Consider the following 19,490-nt stretch of genomic DNA (forward strand, 5'->3'; position numbering starts at 1 on the left):
TTAACAAGAAGCAAATGTTAATTATTTCAATAGGATATAGCTAACCATAGCAGATTTCAATAACTGTTATGCTTAAAGACTATCATACCATTACATTTCTAACTAAAAAAGTGATATATCCACTAAGTCCTAATACTTTCAACGATTTAACAAGAAAATTTTAAACTTTATTTTTTCGACAGTAAAGTCCTATTTACTGATTTGACAAAAAATGCATAAACTTTATTTTTCTGATAGTAAAGTCCTAATTACCAGCTAACTGGGAAAAAAAATGTTAAATGTGTCAAAAACTGCCGGTAGTTACAACTTTAATGTAAAAAACAATAAAGTTTAGGATTTTCTTGTCAAATCGATGAAAATATTGAGACTTTAGAGTATATGTCCCTTAGAAAAATACACAGCTTAACAAGTTTTATAAACTTTACCACCTAATTTTAAATTTTTTAATCTTTACTAACTTCATATCTGACCTAGCACATTATGCATTCATATATATATATATATATATATATATATATATATATATATATATATATATATATATATATATATATATATGTGTGTGTGTGTGTGTGTATCAAGGTTCTAAATAATGTAAGGCGTGACTTGGCAGCAATGTCAAGCCTCAAGCTTTTTTGAGTCATGGCGAGCCATGTCGTTTGTAAAGCGTGAGTTACGGCGGCAATTTTGTATACAATTAATAATTTTATATATATATTTTTTACTATTATTCATTTTTATATACATATGTGAGTTAAGGCGGCATTTTTTCAAAGCTTGGTGCCAAGTACAAGCCTTGGAGCCATGACGAGCTTTTCAGAGCATTGATATATATATATATATATATATATATATATATATATATATATATATATATATTAAAGATGACCATCTTTTTGAATAGTGAAGTTGTGTATTGTTCGGCAAGAATGGCCCTTGGTTTTTGTTTTTTGTTGTGTTAAGTGTTGTTTTTGTATTTTGGGTTATAATTAGTTGTTGTTTCTTTTAAATTAAACCCATGTGTTCCCCTTCTGTTATCTTTATCTCCATCCTAGATAATTGTGCTTTGACTGGTGTGCTTATTTTCTGTTTGTTTCTTCATACGCTTGCTTTTTTTCTTTTAGTGTTCGTCGTATCCCTCTGCTCCCTTTCCTTCCTTGTCTTTGCTCCTCTGTTTGCAAGTAAAATCTCTGTTTTGTACTCGGTTTTGTTTTGTTTTTTTGGTTCGTCCTTTTTTTCCCCGTGCAGATTTTTTGTTGCATTTGTGCTTTTTCGCCCGTGCTGTTTTTTTGTTGCATTTGCACTTGGTGATGTACGGTCTATGGAAGCGAGTTTGTGGTGATGTTGGGCCCTCAGTTGTTGTCTATGACTTCTTTTGGAGCTTATAATAGTATGTTCTCTATGACTTCTTTTGGAGCTAATGTGGATGATGAAATAAATGATAGTCGCGGTCCTTATGTTTTCAAGGTTTCAGGACAGATTAGTCATAAGATCGGTTCGCTCTGTCCTGATGCTGTAAAGGGGCCTAGATTTCTCCAGTTGTATCTCTTTGATACAGATAATGAAGTTTAGAACAGGTTGAGATCATTTCAAAATCCTCAGACAAATGTGCCCAACTATGTGGCACAGTCAATTTTATGTGATTTGATCAAAAGTAAGCAACAATAATTTTAGAAGCGGTGGCATCATATGATCTTTGGATGTGGCATACATTTTTTGGTGCATCGGATGCCAACAACGACATCAATGTTCTTGACCAATCGCTGATATTGAGAGTGCAAGAAATCGTACGCAGACAAGGTTTGAGAACTCACACCTTGAATTAACTTAAGATCAATGCCTGATGCTAATATTAAGAGTCCAGTCAAGTCTGGTAAACCAATCTTGTCATGAAATAAGATGTTCAACAAAATATTCAAGTATATAAGAGTGAGTATGAACAAAGTAAAGAAAATTTAAGAACAGTGAGAATGATGGAGAGAATGATTTGACTTGCAAGATACTTAGTATTGATGTGAAAAAGAATGTTACTCAAAGTTGTTATATTGCATGGAAATTACTTCTCCTTAAATAGTCAAGGAGTGATAAAAAGACAAACTGACAAGACTGCATGAACTATGTAAAGTTGAAAAGTCAAAAGCGTGGCACTCAGGATTTGCTCGATCCAGTCCCATGAAATTTAAAACAGAACAAAAACTAAAAGACATGAAACATTAATTACTAATACATACTTAAAATAGAATTGACTACAAGGTGCTTCTCAGACTTGTCTTTAGTTCAAAAATAGCTCAATCTTGGAACTCATCACATCTCAAAATGCACTTGACATCAGTTTTGGCTTGGCTTCAGATTGCTAGAGGTTCACTTTCATGTATCAACAATCTCCCCTAAGTTAACTTAGCAATCAAACAAATCTTCACTTAGCTTCATCAAATACGAAGAGATAAGCATTGTGGAGCCAACTTCGGACTTCTAAGAACCATCCAGGATGCTCAATGAACTTCTTCTTGATATGCTTGGGTGAGTCACATTTGGTAGAATTGGAAATGAACTTATGAAGGATATTTTTTGGAACAAGGTTTTGTTCAAGAACTCTAAAGCATTCCTTTCGATTAGTCTTCTTTTTTAGATAGATATAATCGAGTTCCAGTTCTTCAATGGGGCCTTCTGACAAGATATATTCAGGGAGTTCATTAGTGATTTTTTCCAATATGCTCTTTGTTTCGAACAGGTGAGCAAATTCAATGTCGGATCTGCAAAACTCAACAATATAGTCCTTCAAGAAATTTATTGCAGCGTTGTACGCTCCAATGTTCGTTTCACTTGATTGGTGATCTTAGAAGTGAGCAGCTTTGGTGAGAATGTCGTTTGGGTTGATCAAAGGAAAGTTTGCATCCGTAATGGTGATGGTGGATTCTTTGTTCCTAGAAACGTAGTATCTGTGCAACATGCAATTCTGATCAAACTTGCTCTGAACCTTATTACCATGTCTAATGATCTTGGTAATCCTCTTCTAAGACCAAACTTCCTTTTAGGTCCGTGTGTTGACCGAGTAAAAGTTTCTCAATCTCTCATGCTCTGTTATGATGATAATTTGAGGATCATCATTCAGATTTAGAAGAGTGTACTTGATACAAAAATGATCGTGAGGAGAGATTGGCAGGTAAAGTTAATTAGCATCTTGTGTCAGAAGACCATAGTACATTAAGGGCACGAAGTGTGTGTCCTGAATAAATCCTTCTTGGAAAAGAGGAGAAATGCCCCGCATTGGATTGAGATTGTCTTTAAGCAACTGAATCTGAATGCTTCCTTCCAAAGCTTGATCAATCTATTCTTAAGACCATCCCTCAGACTTACCAAACGTCTTCATTAGGCTGTCCGAGTCTGTTGCAATCTATTTTCCGTTGTCTTGTAGATTTTCACTTGCACCTGAATGGAAGAGATGATTTATTGACCAGATATGGTGATGAATAATTCAGATGGAGGATGAATTAGAGACTCTTTAGGGAGATCATCATGTGTCCATGTGGGGGAACCTTCATCGATTTGAACTATCCTCGGAGCAGGAATCGGTGGAAGCATGGATTAAGTAGCTCAAAATACGTCAACAGTCAGCTTGGTTTTAATATTTGACATCATTACTTCGTTTGAACACTTCGGCGAAAGGTGATGGCTAATAAATCGAGGAGCATTTCATATTCTCTTCTTCTGAGAGAACCTTTGCATATTGTTCCATGATGGCTTAAAGTCCACAAATCACATTTCCAGCTAGGTCTTCATCATCTAACTCAAGAGGTTTAAGAGTTTCAACCTCAAGAATTTCATCATCGGTCTATTCATCTCGGAGCACAAACTCCAGGACAGGTTTACATTAAATTCTTCTTTCTCTTCTATCTCTTTCTCCCCTTATTGAATGGGATGACCCTACCTTAGATGCAAGTATAGATTAAGTCTTGAGTTCCTCCAACCATTCAAAAACTCTTTGAAAACTTGTGTTGAGTTGTTTGGTGAGAGCGTTGTTGAAACGCCGTATTTCCAATAGTTTCCTATTGCAAGGTGGTGACCGAAGATCGGGTATCGTCAAGCTTAGGGCCTTTAGAGAAAATAGATTTAAACCCATTTGTGCATGGGTAATGTAATTTAGATGATTCGATAGTTTGGTTTGTGTTATGGAGCAAAGGGGTATATCAATAAAGTGTCAGTTTGGGCTTTTATGGAAATTGGCTTTTAGTTCGGGAGGTTTTAAGGAAGGTATGAGTTGATAGAAGCGTAGAGCTTCTTGTTACCTTTTCGTGGATATAAGGATCATCGGAAATAGACTTATAACAAAAATGTTATGGCCTTCGGAAGTTTGGTGATTTTAGGGTTTAACCGGGTACACTGGGCATACACAAGTGTACGCATGGTGTACTAGTGAGAAGGCTAGTATGCTAGGCGTACTAAGGAAAATGATCGCGCATTCCTTATGGAGTACATTGGGCGTACCAGAAGTACGCAGGGCATACTCTGGTCAGACCCATACCCTAATTTAAGGACTTGAACCCTGTTTAAGATCCTTAACTCACCACCAAACCCTATTATCTTCGGCCTGCACCCCTCTAAACCCTAGAAACAAAACCCTAGCCCTTACTTGAGTCGTTTTTTGAGCTTTCGATGGTATTTCATGCTTTTTGGTGTTCATAGAAGAAAAAGGAACCTCTTGTAGAACTGTGGGATTGCTTGAAGCTTTTGGATCCTGCTTGTTGCATCTTCATCTATGTTTTGGAGGTATAAAGTTTCAATCATGATGACTCTAGGTGTTAGATCCAGTTAAGGAGTATTTTAGGTTCAATTTTCTCCTTAGAGTCATTCTTGTGAGTATGATCTACTCCAAGAGCTTAGAATGTTGAATCTTGGCCTTTGGGAGGTCCTTTATTCATAAAAATGTCATCTTGATGAATTATTTTGGACTAGGCATGAGTTTGGATGTTTATTATAGACGTTATTAAGGATTTGGTCCCACTAAGCCATGCAAGTGAGTATAGTTTCCAACTTTACGTGTTAAGACATCTCATTAAGGTCACATCTGAGTTTGGAAGTCATTGTCTTAATCATTAAAGAGCATAATGTGGATGTTGGTCCCTGATGAGTACGTTGGGCATACGCAGGAAGTATGCTTAGCGAAATGGGTGATCTGTGCGTCAATAACATGTATTAAGTGCTTCGAGGGTGAGTACATGGGGCGTACCATTCTGGAGCACGAGGCGTACTCCCCAATTTGTCTTTTTGGGCTTTTGAGGTTTGGTCCTTGTTGGGCCATTTGACTTCTGACTTTGCACCATGGGTGGACTGAGGGTTTTCTTGGAAGTAGGTCCATGATGGTTTTGGGGCCCAATTGGGTTATTGGGCCATAATGGGTTTTTGTTGCTTTTGATTTGGGCTTTAGGTTGCCATTTTGGGCTTTTGTGGATTTGTTTGGACCTTGGTTATGAAACAAGTAAGAAAAGGGTAAAATGGTCTTTTACCCTTTAAGAAGTGGGTTTATGGAGCGTGCCTTGAATTTTGGGTTAACGAGATAATTATTGAGTAAGATTGTATTTATTGTTAGATGGCGCGAGGTTATCCGATTCAGCGGTCCGAGTAGTTATTTAATTATCAACAGATTTAGGTGAGTCTTCCTCACCATGTTTAGTAGGTCAAAGGCACTAATGCCGACCAAGGGTTTCTTATGTTAGGGTGCTAGATGTCTGCGTGACTCTTGCATATTTATGTGTTTGTATGCTTAGTGGGCCGAAACCAAAGCTTATCTTGTATGCTATTACTTATTATACTTGCATGTTTTAATGCTGGGCGGGGCCCATTTTGCGAGTTAGGGTGAGGCCCATTATACTCAATGGGCGGGTCCCATTATGCGAGTTGGGGCGAGGCCCTTTACAATCATTGGGCAGGGCCCATTGATTGACAGATGTGTATGTCAGGTGGGGCTCAATGACAGGCGGGGCCCATTATGTGTTGATATGTATGGCATGTGGTATTTTGGGGAACTCACTAAGCTTTGTGGTTACAGTTTTTATGGTAATGGTTCCAGGTACTTCATGTTGAAAGGGAAGGGCTCGACGTGATTACAACGCATCCACCCATGTTTCTGCATTATGATGATTTTGGGATTGTACTCCGATAACTATTTTCTTATAAACTATTTTTGAATATTTAGAAAAAGGATATTGAATGTTGACTTAAAGATAATTAATGTTTTTGTTGAATTAAAAATGAAATTTTGACCTAATAATTTTTGGATGTTACAAGTTGGTATTAGAGCATTGGTTTGAGCGATTCAGACACACTCTAAGGTGTGGCTAAACTCAAACTGATGAATTGGTATTAGAGCAATGGTTTGAGTGGTACAGTCTATTTGATAATGTATTCTGGATAATTTGCATGCATAAGGCAACCGATAGTGAGAGTGAAAATTTCTAGCATGAGTTGTAGTATGCGAGTGTGAATGTTCTTTTCTTATGATGGGTTTTATGCAAAACAAATAAACTTAAAGTCATAATTGTGCATGCAACCCTAATAAAGGATCTAGGTTTTCTCTATTGAACCCATAACTAAGAACAATAAAAAGAAACCCTAAGAACCATAGGTAATTTTTGAAATTACTAAAGAAAGGTTTAAGGATTACATACCTTGATTGTTATTGTAGCAAATAACAAGAACACCTTCTTGTTTATCTCATGGAAGCAAGCACCACAAGTGTCGTATCTCTAATAGAATCACACCCAAACTAGCAAGAGGAAAACTATAGACAGAGGAGAAGAGATAGGAAAATTTTGTCCAAGGCTTCTTAAGGGAAAGAGTGCTGAAATTGTCAAGGGTTATGGCCTTTATATAGCTATGTAGATTGGTGTCAAAGCTAGAATTTAAGGAGAAAACCTTAAATTTCTGTGCTTAGTGACAAAGCAGCCTATTCCCCTCATTCAAGGGGCTTGGACGAAAACTCTTGGGCTTGCCCAAGTAATTTTCGTCCACCTCATCCAATGAGGTCCTTGGGCCTTCTTCCTTTAACTTCGGCTAAAGGTGATGGCCAAGAAACGGAGGACCATTTCATCATCTTTGCTTCCAAGTGAACCTTTGCAGATTGCTCCCTAATGGCTTAAAGTCCACATATCACATTTTCAGCCAGGGCTTCATCTTCTTCATCATCTAAGTCAATAGGTTCAATAGTTTCAACCTCGATAATTTCATTATCGGTCTATTCATCTAGGAGCACAAACTCTAAGATAGATTTCCATTGAATTCTTAGTTCTCTTCTATCTCTTTCTCCCCCTCTTGCATGGGACGACCCTGCCTCCAATGCAAGTAGAGATTGAGTGTTGAGTTCCTCCAACCATTTAAAAACTCTTTGAAAGATTATGCTAAGTTGTTTGGTGAGGGCTCTATTGTAACACCCTGTTCTAACTCCTTTCCTATTGTAGGGTGGTGAATGAATATCGGGTATCATCAGTTTTAGGGCATTTGAAGAAACGAGTTTAGACCTATTTGGGTGTGGGTAATGTAATTTTTATGATCTTGGGGTTCGGTTGGTTTTTTTAAGCCAAGGTGTATATTGGTAAAGTGTCATTTTGGGCTTTTATGGAAATTACATTTTAGTTTAGGATGTTTTTAGGCAAGTCTAAGTTGATAGAAGCATAGAGCTTCTCGTTACCTTTTTGTGGATATAAGGATCGTTGGAAACAGACTTATAACAAAGAAGTTATGGCCTTCAGAAGTTTGGTAATTTTAGAGTTTAACATCTTACGCGGGGAATACACATGTGTATGCATGGACTAATAGTGAGAAGGCGAGTACACAGTGCGTACATTGGTGTACACTGGGCGTACTAAGGAAAATGATCGTGCATGCCTTATAGAGTATGATAGGTGTACCAGAAGTATGCATGGCGTACACCAGTCAGACCCAAACCCTACTTTAGGGTCTTGGACACTATTTAAGCTCCATAACTCACCACCAAACCATATTATCTTTAGCCTTCATCCCTCCAAACTCTAGAAACGAAAACCCTGGCCCCTGTTTGAGTGGTTTTTGAGATTTTGGTGGTATTTCATACTTTTTGGTGTTCATAGAAGAAGAAGGAACCTCTTGGAGAAGTGTAGGATTGCTTGAATCTTTTCGATCCAGGATTATTGCATCTTAATCTACATTTTGGAGGTTTAAAGTTTGTATCTTGATGATGCTAGCTGTTAGATCTAGTTTAAGGAGTATTTTGGGTTTATTTTGCCCGTTAGAGTCATCCTTGTGAGTATCAGCTACTCCAAGAGCTTAGAATGTTGGATCTTGGCATCTGGGAGGTCCCTTATTCATAAAAATGTCATCTTCATGAATTATTTTGGACCATGCATGTGTTTGGATGTTTATTATGGATGTTATTAAGGATTTGGTCTCGTAAAGCAATGCAGGGGAGTAAAGTTGCCAACTTTATGTTCTAAGACATCTCATTAGGGTCATAACTGAGTTTGGAAGTCATTGTCTTAACCATTAAAGAGCTTAATATTGATTTTAGTCCCTGATGATTACGTTGGGTGTATGCACAAAGTATGCTCAGTCTAATGGTTAATTCAAGCATCAATAACTTGTACTTTGTGCTTCGAGGGAGAGTACGTGGGGCGTACCATTTTGGTACATGGGGCGTACTCCTCAGTTTCTCTTTTTGGGATTTTTGAGGTTTAGGCCTTGTTGGGTCATTCAACTTCTGACTTTGGTCCATGGGAGGACTTAGGGTTTTCTTGGAAGTAGGTTCATGATGGTTTTGGGGCACAATCGGGTTATTGGGCCATAACGGGCTTTTGTTGCTTTTGATTTTGGCTTTAGGTTGCCATTTTGGGATTTTGTGGATTTGGTTCGACCTTGGTTATCGAACAAGTAAGAAAAGGATAAAATGGTATTTTACCCTTTAAGAAGTTGGTTTATGGAGTGGGGATTGAATTTTGGTTTAACGGCTTAATTATTGATTAATATTCTATTTATTGTTAGATGGCGCGAGGTTATCTGGTTCAGCGTTACGAGCAGTTATTTGATTATCAGCGGATTGAGGTCAACCTTCCTCACCAAGTTTAGCGGGTCAAAGGCACCAATGCTGACCATTGTTTATTATGTTAGGGTGCTTTATTTCTACGTGACTCTTGCATGTGTGTGCTCATACACTTAGTAGGCGGGAACCAAAGGTTATGTGATATGTTATTACTTGTTATACTCGCATGTTCTGATGTTGGGTCTGGGTGGTGACACTACTGAGACCATCGACGAGAGGTTGCGTGAGCTCATTGCATCAGAGGTTACGAAGGGCATACTTTTTGCTACCCCAGTTATATTTTGGACGGTCAAGGAGGGTATGTTAGAGATCATGGAGGAGAGGATCGGTGCATTCAATGCCAAGATTGCTGCGAGCCAGGTCGGGGCTCGAACTCCCTCGTTCCGGGAGTTCCAGGCATGTGGGGCGCCGGAGTTTTTCGGGGTCAGGGACCCCATTGTTAGCTGACGCTAGGTGGCGGACATAGAGAACGCCTAGCACACGAGTTCTTTCCCTGATGCGGCAAAGGTGGGGTTTGCATCATGTATCACTACTAGAAAAAGCAGCCTTTTATGACGCGCAAACCACGACACTCATTGATTTATGTTACGCAAAAGAGAGTGACGTTAAAATAGTGTCATCTATTCAAAAAATTTGTGGATTTAGGTCATGCATTATTGCGTGCCCTTAAATTAGTGTCTCATGTAAAAATATAAAAAAACACGGAGGGCACTTGTGCGTCCTCTGTGAATGTCACTTTATATTTTTTTAAGAAACGCGCGTCTCCGATTGGGCCCCCACCTTCTTCTTCCTCGTCTCCACCCCTCACGCACATCCGCTGCCTCCAATCATCGTTGCCTTTTCTATCCTCAAACTGCAGCGATGCACCTTCCTTCTCGAAGAATACTTCATTTACCACCATCGTCCGATTATGTGAGCCCAAGGAATTGACGGAGCAGAAGAAGATTATGGATCAATCGCTTCACATCATGTTTAAGGTTAAGGGTTTGAGATTTCTTCCAAATCGACCCTTACACTAAATGGTTTGATCTCCTCGTTTTTTAACTTGTTCTCTCTACTGATGCCTCCACCTTCTACCATCGATGTTGATCTTTGAATTAGCAACAAGAAGCCCTAGGGCCTCCGCCATCACCCACCTCCAGCGCCTCCAACATTTATTCATTCAATCTCATCCCTCTCTCTACTCCTCTTTTTCTCTCTATCTGCCCCTCTAACCTAAAATTTCAAAATGGGAAAAAGCTCCTTCATCTTATCCTTAAACTCATCCCCCTCGGCCAACTTATTTGTATATAACCACATAATCACCTCATCAATCGCATCCTCAACCTTCTTATCAACCAGAGTCAACTTCTCACCAAGCTTCTCATCTTTCGCTGTGTTCCTCATGTTATATGTATAATTCTCTAAAGCATTCTTCACCTCCAACTTCTTCTTGGGCTCCTCATCTCTAGACTCATACTTCCCAGCTTCCTGAACCATCTTCTCAATTTTATCCTTTGAAGGTCTCCCGTTGTCATTAGTAATTGTAATATTGTTCTTTTGCCCTGTTGCTTGCAATATTATCTTTCAAGAAGAACCTTCACATGCTTTCCCAAATTGGAACGATACCAGATGTAAGTTTGGACACGAAAAGCCGCTGCTGTCCCCCTTCCATTGGTACTACATTTTTTCATCTTGCACTGTGTTCCTCATGATTGATTAGTTTTTGTTAGAAAATGTCATTTGGCTTCCTTTCCTGTATTTATTTCTCAATTTTTTTTGGTTCTGTGAGAATTGAAAGGCCATGTATTCTGATCAACATAATGTGCACATTATGTGTTTGTTAAAATGTCTAAACCAAATTTTAAGCTTTAGTAGACCACTTAACGTATCGCATCAGCCATGATACATTTCTTGTCTGCAACTAAATATGTAATATGGATTCTTCTGATTTTAATTATATATATATATATATATATATATATATATATATATATATATATCAAATTAGATGTATTTTAGACTTTTTGTTATTGTCATACTGTTGTAGTATGGTTGCTGTTAGCCTATAAAGGGTTGTTTTATTTTATATGACGCTGACTTAATAAGCTTATTTGACTCAGGAGTAGCACTTGAAACACTTCCTGGAATTATTACTTTGATTTATTCTAAACATGATGGCAATCTGGTAATTTAATTTCACATTCTGCTTTATATATGATATCAAGTGTTGCTACTCTGCATAAGTGCAAACCAATCTTGAAGCTAATACCAAGTTTATTCCCTTGGTTTAAAATCTTGTTGATGGGTTTTGAGCATTCTAACACTTCCTAAGTGTACATGCAACCCTAATAAACCTTGGATCTATGTTTGTCTAAGATACATGCAAATAATTATTTTTCCAAGGCTTATATCCTAACTAGCATGGCATGGGGAACTTGAATCAAATAAAGCTAGTAGAAACACTTACCTTGTAGTTGTAGTTGATTCCTTGGAGTTCTAGAGCCTAGCACCAATAATGTGGATGCCTCAAATGAAAGTCACAAATCACCACAAACTTGGAACTTTGAGAGAATAGTCACACTTCTCTTGAAATCGGCCCTCACCTCAACATGTGTCAACTAGTGTGATTTCAAGAGCCAAAGCCTCCTTTATATAGTGTGGTGGGTTAGGGTTACATCCATGTAAACCCTAATACCCTTGTCTCTTCATTTCCATGAGATCCATGGGTTAAAGCTCCATGGAGTATCCATGGACTTCTCCATCCAAGCCTAGCCCATTCCAAATAAGCATAAGCCCACACTATATAAATATAGAAGCCCATATTTAATTAGTAATATCTTTGATCACTAAATTAATCCTAGATTAATTATAGATCACTACTAATTAAATAATACGATCTTATATTAATATATTAGAACTTATAATATATTAATAAATCATAACTTGTACTATTCTCAAATATTATCCATAAATTGTTCGGGTGAAGTGCAACCTAAATGGACCATGCCGGGTCGGGTCAAGTATATACCAAATATAGTTATGGACTTAGACACTATATCCAACAGTTGTGGCATTTATAAATTTTTATAAACTTTTATAATTGTAGTTGTACATTGAATAATTTGACAAATTTCAGCTGCTTGTGCCTTTTTCTTAACTTTCTTGTTTACTGGACATATTATTGCATTAAGGGTCTTATCTGTTTTAATTATCCTTTTCTTTTTGCAGATTAAGGCACTAAAAAAGGATGTTGTGAAGCTATTTGAAAATTTAGATAAATATGGTTAGTGCATGAATTATATTCTAACATGGGAGATATCATTATTGTTTATACATGCTTCCTGTTTTTATACAATTTTGTAGATGATGGGCCCAATTTCTTTGATGATCAACATCAAGGTCCTGTTTCAGCCACCTCATCAGTTGTTCGTGGGCTGACAACTTTCGCTTCCGCTTCCGGAAGTTTTAATATATGACACAATCTTATTATGTTTCTAGACACCACTTGTATTTCCTATGCTCATAATTTTAAATTTTATAATTCTTTTTATTTGATATTTGCAAATACTAGGGGACAAGATATTGGGTTTGGCAAGATTTTTTCTTGGGATTGGAATCCCTGGCAATAGCAAGGATTTATATCACCAAATTGATGCTTTAGACTGCTTAGATCAAAACAGGCAAGCGAATAACATTCTCTCTTAAGTCTTAACACATTTATTCTTGAATCTATTGACATTTTTGTTTTTTATTTTTCGTTTAGGGAATTAGTTCCTCTCATTTTATCACTTCCAGCTAGTGTCCTTTCATTTACTAGCCAAGACAAACTTAAGGTGTATTGATTCATTTGGTGACGTATTTCATTACATTTCATGTTTCAAAATTGTCAAATTATAGACCCCAGATTCTTTTTCCTGCATTTCAATCACTAATATAGAATTTTATAAATGATTTCTATTTAGAATTTAGGTTCTAGCTTGTCACTTATCCTAAGCTTTTGCTTACAGGTCAAGGTGATCACTGTACTTGTTGGATTAGTGTCTAAGTCCATAACTATTTTGGTATGCACTTGACCCGATGGTGCATGGTCCTTTTGGGTTGCCTTCACCAAAGCAACTTGATAGGATGAATTATGGAGAGAAAGGATTCAATATGATTTATTAATCTATTATGAGAATAATATATTAAAGGAGAAATCATATTGTTTAATTAATATTAGTCAATAATTAATTGGTAATTAGTTTTGTGACTAAAAGAGATTAATTAAACTTAAGGGACTAGAATTGTAATTATAAGATAATTGCAATTTGGGCCATGGATTGCCTTATATTATAAGGTGGACGAATTCTATGGGGGAAGCCCATATGAAATCGTCCAAGGCCTTGAGGAAAGGGCTCCATGGGTTGTGTCACACCCCCGAACCAAGGATGGCGGAAACGTCCGGGGGTGGAGGACTTCATGTGTAGTATCATAACAACAATGGTAATAGTGATGAAAGTAAACACAACCAACATATATATAATTGAAAAAGTTACATCATTGTATGAATTACATGTTTCAAATTCAATTACAATATGTTGACAAAATATGATAAGTTTGACGCCTCAACGTTCCATCCTCAAAAGTACTTTGTTACCTGTTTAGCGATTTCCTGAGAATACAAGCAGTTTGAAAAAGTGTCAACACAACGGTTGGTGAGTTCATAAGTTTTTGTATATCTTTATGAAAAAGCTCGTCATGTAATGGTATAGTTGTTCCAGAAAAATCCAATATTTTTCTTAAAATGAATAATGTAGTCTTGTATCCAAAGACTGTAATGTATGAGTAATCTTCCTTATTTACAGAAAATATTGTAGGTTTATTTCAATTCAAATGCATATGATATTAGTGAAACTCTCGTAATTTCTTAAATTTGTTAATACTTTTTGTACGTGTAGTCCTAAATCTCAGGACCAAGAAAATAACAAGTATTGTCCATACTTAAAGTTATAAATGTGGTATCACATGATGTGTAGTCATAAATACCAAAACCGAAAACGTACAGTAATACCAGTACTTATTGAGATAAAAGTGATTTTAAAATCGACATAAAACTCATTTAAGTTTTATAAAAATCCCGTAAACTTTATGTATTGTTATATCCTTATGTGAGCCTCTATAATCATACTTAAGACTAAATGAACCTGCCACGACGTTTCTCAGGCGTCAAATAAAAAAAAAACTGAAATGACATTTGTCACCCGTAGACCTGCAGGTCCAACTGTAGCTAGCAGCAAGGTGTGGGGTGTCAAACCCAATATAGATCTATATACAACTATCACGTTCTCCCTCTAGGAGACTCTGATTATAACGAACAGGATTTTATATCCCGCACTCGGACGTACGGAAAGAGAATGTCTCACAATTTAGGTTAACAAGTTTACGAGTTGTATGCAGGAGTGTAAAATCTTTCTGTATGAATGTACCCTTTTCGTACGTGTGTGTCATGTGATGTATCATAAACTATATCTATTATAGTTTATCCAAAATGTTTGTAATATGTAAGAACTCTTTTATGAAAAAGCGTTAGGATTATGAAATCCATTAAACTATGCTTATTATAGTTTATATATATACGTGTTCTAAATAGATGAATAATCTTATCATGAATGACTTATTTTCAGTTTATGATGATAAAATTTACAACGTATCACATTCAATACTTAGAACTTGACATTATACACTTTGCTCAACATAATACAAAGTGTTATAAAAATTACAAGCTGTTAACAAGTTTTCAGCCTTTCTACACTGTTTTTGAAAATTCATAGAAAAATCATACGAAGTCGAAAACTAAATCCGTAAATTCTGGGAGTTCCCAAAATGTGTCTAGTTTACTCATAATTTTTATCATGATTTTTAAGGACCTGCAACTTAGGTGGAAAAGTCCATAATCACAGACTGGTCCGGATTGGTGTTTGAAATGATAGGCAGTTTTGTAAAAATCACCATAAATTGTAGAAAAATCGTATGTAGGTGTGCAAGTAGTCATATTAAAGCTAAGAAGTGGACCTACATGCACCTAAAACAGTTTTGAAAACTAAAATGTTTAAGATGTCCAAAACAGTCCGTGAATGGAGTCCAATGTTTCTGATGAAAGCTGTTAGAAGAATTTAGTTATGTTCTTGGTGTTTTAACTTGTATTCCCCCCCTAAAAACTTGAGAAAACATGAAAATGTAGGGGTATGAACTCACCTTAAGTGTTTTCGGTAGATGATTGTTGAATAATGGAGGTGCTTAACTCAAGGACACTTGGAATGTCTTGAAGATTTTGAGAATCTAGCATGATAGTTATGGAGTTTGTATGAGCTATCAATGATTTGAGTAGGATAAAGTGTAAGAGTCACAAGGAGGGTGGATTACACTTACCAAGAGTGGAAGAACACTTGATGATCAGCCTTGAGATCGTGAGTTGGAGAGAGAAGTTGGAGAGAAAAAGTTGGAGTTCAATCTTGGTGTAATTTGAGAGTGTTTGAAGAGAATGAAGAGAGAGGGTGTATGATCAGCCCTTAGATTGTGGGGGTGACTTGTGAAAGGGAGTAAAAGGTACAAGGTATGGTGGGGAGGAGTGTGGGTTGTCATGGAGTGGGTGTGGGGGTTGCTTGCGTCATAAACTAAGGTAAGGTCAATACTCTTCTTTTGTACTTTACCAACTCCTTTTTAGATAAGGTTTTATCCTTAAAATGTGATTAAATCATTAATTTAGGGGTCTTATAATTAAAAATAAAGTTTTGGGTGAAAATCCTATGTTAATAATTAAAAATGGGTTTAAAACGCAAAAATACGCAAAAACGGGTGAAAATGGACTTTCCCAGCGAGACCCCTCGGATCTCGGCCGAGGTTCGGTCTCTGGGCCGAAGTTCGGTCAGAAGAGGCATGGTTCGGACGCGAGAGGCTCAATCCGGAGGCGGGAGGCGAAGCGAAGGCGAGAAGCGAAGTTAGGAGGTTCGGTCCGAAGGGAAGCCAGAACCGAAGGAACTGTTGTGAACAGTAATGAACAGTAACTTCGGTTCGGACCTTCCTTCTATGCGAGGCTCGGTTCGGACCTTCCTTCTGTGCGCGGTTCGACTCGGATGAACAGTGATTTCGGTTCGGTTCATGAACAGTACTCTCGGTTTGGTTGATGAATAGTACTTTCGGTTCGGTTGATGAATAGTACTTTCGGTTCGGAGGGTTCGTTTCCTTAAGTCCGTTTTTCGCGTAGACTTCCGTTTTTGGGCTATTTTTCGCTAAATTCGAGGGTCGGGATGCCCCGAGTGATTATAGAAAGTTGGGAGAGATTTCGAGAGAGATTTGAGAGAGATTCCTCGTTCTCAGAGAGATTTGGGAGAGATTTGACGTACTTGGAGAGATTTCACATACAAAGAGATATTTGAGAGAGATTTCACATTCTTAGAGAGATTTGGGAGAGATTTGACGTACTTGGAGAGATTTCACATACAGAGAGATATTTGGGAGAGATATCACATACTTAGAGAGATTTGGGAGAGATTTCACATACTTAGAGAGATTTGGGAGAGATTTGACATACTTGGAGAGATTTGGGAGAGATTTGACGTACTTGGAGAGATTTCACATACAAAGAGATATTTGAGAGAGGTTTCACATACTTAGAGAGATTTGGGAGAGATTTGATATACTTGGGGAGATTTCACATACAAAGAGATATTTGAGAGAGATTTCACATACTTAGAGAGATTTGGGAGAGATTTGACATACTTGGAGAGATTTCACATACAAAGAGATATTTGGGAGAGGTTTCACATACTTAGAGAGATTTGGGAGAGATTTGATATACTTGGGTAGATTTCACATACAAAGAGATATTTGAGAGAGATTTCACATACTTAGAGAGATTTGGGAGAGATTTGACATACTTGGAGAGATTTTGCATACTTAGAGAGATTTGGGAGAGATTTGACATACTTGGAGAGATTTCACATACAAAGAGATATGTGGGAGAGATTTCACATACTTAGAGAGATTTGGGAGAGATTTCGCATACAGGGAGATAGAGTGAAAACGATTGAGAGTGTTTTCGTGTGTGATGAATGAGAGTGTCCGGCTTCGCAATGCAAGGTCCTTAGACCCCGTTATGCCATGTTTTAGGATCTTACACACTCCCTATGAGTATGCAACATTGTTTTATTGTTTTTGTTCATTGTTTAGCACTAATGCTAAGGAAATTTAAACACATGAACTTTCCAAGTGGTGTTTTCTCATTAAAATAGTGAGTTATACAGTAATTACATAATATAAACCCTATCATACAAGGTTTTAATTGAGTTGACCGGTTTGACTCGTTGACCTTGTCCGGCTTAGACTTGACCCGAATTTGACTATTGTCACAGGTTGCTTAAGGCTTAAGCATCCAAATTAGGGTTTCCTTGTTAGATAACCCTAATTGCCTCCTATATAAAGAGATCCCTTATGACCAAAAACATGGCTAAGACTTCTCTAGGGTTTGTAGACGTTTTTGGGCAGCCTCCATCCTCTCTCCTCTTCATCCTCTTGCTTATGGTGTTTGTGAACCATTAGAGGAGTGACACTTGTGACTCTAAGCCTTCCAAAGTCAATAACAAGGAGATTTGGGATTGTTATTGCTACATAACAATAAAGGTAATATTATAAACCTATTCTCATGTTAATATGATTACTTGTATGTTAGAATTAGGGTTTATAGTCTTGGATAACTTGCATGTACAATAGAGAAACCTAGATCCAAGCATTAGGGTTTGTATGAGCACATAGGATGTTCTTAGGACCAAAACCCATCAGTGGTATCAGAGCCTTGATTGGTTTCTATTGTATTGATGCCTTGTTAATTTGTTCATGCTTGAAAAAATCGTTTTTTGCCTCCTGCCTGATGTACTCGGCGAGTCCCATTGTTGACTCGGCGAGTAGGCCCCTACTCGGCGAGTCCATAAGGGGACTCGACGAGTTTAGCTGTCAGACAGGCGGATTTTCGGGATTTTTACCTATTTTTACTTAGGATAATTGCCATAATTGTTTAAACTTAATAAAATTCGAATTTTGTTAATCCCTTATGATTATCCTTGTCAAAATAAAAGATTTTGGTCATCTAATTAGATAATTGTTACCTTATTTGATATATGTTAAGTTATGGAAATTATTTGATCATTATCTTGCAAGAATTTGAACTAGATCTAATTAGATAACCACCAATTCTAGTTAATTGCCTTATTTGAATTATGTGATCTAGAATATTTGTGAAAAAGTTTGAAATAGTTTCAAATTAATCCCTTTAGGTTTTATAGTTTAAATTTAAACCCAAAATTTTTGTTGTTTTGAAATTTAAATAGTTGAAACCCTAATGTTTTGAAAAATGTTTCCAAACTTTCCCTCAAGTTTTGGAATTTAAATTTTGAATTAATAGTTTAATTTTGATGTATATTTAAATTCTAAACCCTAATGTTTTGAAATGTTTCAAAACTTGCCCTCAAGTTTTGGAATTTAAAAGTTGATTAAAAGTTTAATTAGGAATGTTAAATTCTAAAACCCTAGTAATGTTTTGAAAAGTTCAAATCACTCCCTTATGGTTTTATTAATTAATTAAGGTGTATAATTAAAAGAGGTTTAATAAATCCATAAAAGTTTAGGTTAACAATTTAATTGAATTAAAAGTATAATTGTTAAATTAAACCACCTAGTATTTTAAAAGTGTAAAATACACCCTATACTATATATAACATTAAAAGTCTAACATTATATATATGTACGAGTAAAAGCCAGTCTTACCGTTAGTAGGCCTCATTCACGAAGCTGGTCTATAAGGGGTGTTTAAGGAAATTGCCTATAAAATGGAGATTGAATGGGTATCCACTCTTACCCACCGCACTCTTGACTAGTGGAGGGTCATTAGCCGAACGGGTAGGATAGAACGAAACCTTCCATTATAAGTATAATGAATTATTAAAGTAACTAAATGTTTTCATAAAATTCCCAATCTTAGTTACTTAGGCAAAAGTGAATTGATGCAATTCCATGAAATTACACTTTGTGCCCTTGCGAAGACGTTAGTGGAGCGTGTGTGGTTTACCGGCACACTAAATGGTTCTAAGCAAAGATAGCAAAGGGTGATTCAATGTTTGTCAAAGTTCGGTGGAGCGTGTGTGGTTTACCGGCACATCAAATAGGTGACTGTAACATGTGAGGGCACCATGTAAGTTTGCATGGTTATTCACACCCGCTTTGTGATCCTCGGCATCCCAGTCACAAACAAGAGGGGCATATCGAGATTTAAACATTCCATTGAAATGATTCAATGAATCTCAAAGGATCTAGGAGTTTTCATAGGTTTAAAACTTAAATTTCTTTTTCGTTTTACATGGTGGAAATTAGTGAATCGTCATTCACTTACCTTCAAATGTTCTGCAATTTG

Source organism: Lactuca serriola, chromosome 3, assembly GCF_051521515.1.
Source record: "Lactuca serriola cultivar US96UC23 chromosome 3, Lser_US96UC23_V15, whole genome shotgun sequence".
Lineage (NCBI taxonomy): Eukaryota > Viridiplantae > Streptophyta > Magnoliopsida > Asterales > Asteraceae > Lactuca > Lactuca serriola.